Source organism: Malus sylvestris, chromosome 14 (genome assembly GCF_916048215.2).
Source record: "Malus sylvestris chromosome 14, drMalSylv7.2, whole genome shotgun sequence".
In the NCBI taxonomy this organism is placed as follows: domain Eukaryota; kingdom Viridiplantae; phylum Streptophyta; class Magnoliopsida; order Rosales; family Rosaceae; genus Malus; species Malus sylvestris.
In genome coordinates this window covers 6,079,279-6,081,565 of record NC_062273.1, presented here as the reverse complement: position 1 = coordinate 6,081,565, position 2,287 = coordinate 6,079,279, and the positions used below count along the sequence as shown (strand labels likewise).

Sequence of the window (2,287 nt, the reverse complement as noted above, 5' to 3'; positions counted from 1 at the left end):
TGAACTGTTAAATGAATTGTTAATTGAATTATGTGGAACTTGATGTGGAGGATAATCAAGATTAAAAATGCCATGAAACCAACTATTATAAACAAATAGAAAGAATTGAACAAATGATTGATCGGTATTTACCTTGAACTTGAGGTATTCAATGAATTGACTGTGAGTAAGAATTTTATGCCATTCAAAATCAATTGTTATGAAAATATTCTTCATAATGAAAATAATGAATTCAAAGTAATGATGCAAATATAATTTAAAAATAAGTTTTATTGCAAAAGTTACACCGGAACTTTCAATTGATTTACTGACGATTGAGTCAGCAAATATGAAAATGACTGATGAAAAGGATATTGGTGTATGCATGCATTCTTGACATTCTAAAATGAAAAGTGTTTACAATTATTTATTTCTTTGGGTACAGTGTGAACTCAAAGAAACTTTTGATTGAGAAATTGTGGAAATTCCAAACTTGAATATATATATATATATATATATATATATATATATATATATATATATATATATATCCTATTTTTACCCTAAACCCTAATTAGTTATAATTCCTTCCTAACTATGCCATATAATTAAGTTGGTAGCATATTCTATATATGTCAAGGGTTCCTATTTTTACCCTAAACCCTAATTAGTTATAATTACTTCCTAGCTAAGCCATATAATTAAGTTGGTAGCAAATTCTTTATATGTCAAAGGTAATTGCATTTGCATATTCAGAGGTGGCTTTGGGTGAGTGAAATGTCCAATCGCACAGGGCCCAAATTTAAAAACGCCCTAAAAAATTTTCGTCATTTAATTTTTATATATAATAATGTTGTATATTAAAATTTTACTTGTATTAGCACGATAAAATCTCATCGTGCACTCTTTATGGAATGTAAATTTCTTTCTTTCTAAATATACAAATTTGGAGTGTACAATGAGATATTTGGTAATAACACCCTAAAAACGATTTTTTTTATCAATTTTATTATTATATAAAAATGTTATATATTCAAGTGAAACTTTAAAGTCAGAGTTTTTGAAGCTTTTGTTCTTGTTTGGTCACCATGCTTTCAGTGATTACCAATGGCTGGATGACACTATTGGTTTGATCCTCCACTCTTGCCTTCTTGTCCCATACTTATGATGGAAGTATAGCCATCGCCGCCACCATTCCAACACAGCTTCCCTTAAGTGGGATGAAGTCTTTGTCCCCAAGCAAAATTCTGCAATAGGGTGGTGGGAAAAATATCTAAACAACCCACCTGGCAGATTCCTCACACTCGCCGTCCAACTCACTCTAGGCTGGCCTCTGTATCTCGCATTCAACCTTTCCGGAAGGCCCTACAAAGGATTTCCGTGCCACTATCATATGGCCCAATATTCTCTCATCGCGAACGATTGCAGATATTTGTGTCCGATATTGGTGTTCTTGCTGTCTTATATGGGCTTTACCATCTTGCTGTTGCAAAGGGACTTGCTTGGGTTATATGCTTCTACAGAGGTCCTCTAATGGTAGTTAACGGATATTTGGTGTTGATCACATACTTGCAGCACACTCACCCGCATTGCCGCACTATGACCTCCGAATGGGACTGGTTTAGGGGAGCTTTGGCCACCGTTGACAGAGACTACGGAATCCTGAACAAGGTTTCCACAACATCACAGACACTCACGTTGCTAACCATTTGTTCTCAACCATGCCGCAATATCAAGCAATGGAAGAGACCAAGGCGATCAATCCGATCTTGGGCGAGTACTATCAGTTTGACGGGACTCCGGTTCACAAGGCAATGTTTAGGGAGGTGAAAGAGTGTATCTACATTGAGCCCGATGAACGTGACAAGAAAGGTGTCTTCTGGTACGACAATAAGCTGTGATTTTGAAAGGTATTCAAGTGAGTGTTTTGGGAGTTCTAGGTTCTTGTAAAGGATCTGAGGTTCCCTTAACTTATGTTGAAGATGTCTTGGTTGTTTGGTACAAGAATAATCTTATATCAATATAAGTGCTTTTTCAATAATTTTTGCTTCTCTAATTATCGTTCAAGTTAAAACACAGGATATTATCTGTTATGTACTTTTCTTCTAAGCACAAAGCGTTCAAAGTGCTTAATCTAAAAGCCGAATCCAAAATGAACTTGCTTTGCCTAATCAAAAGTAAATTTTAGGCTGTCCCTGAAGGATTGCTTTTCTCTTAAGCCGAAAGCATGCAAAGTGCTTAATCTAAAAGCCTAAGCCAAAACAAAACCTGCTTGCCTAATCCAAAGTACATTAGGCTGTTACGGTTA

General features: G+C 35.2%; 1 pseudogene; it reads left to right on the top strand.

Annotated features, from left to right (window-relative positions):
- Positions 1-937: 937 nt before the first annotated feature.
- Positions 938-2,020, top strand: LOC126598972 (omega-6 fatty acid desaturase, endoplasmic reticulum isozyme 2-like; annotated as a pseudogene).
- The last annotated feature ends 267 nt before the right edge of the window (positions 2,021-2,287 follow it).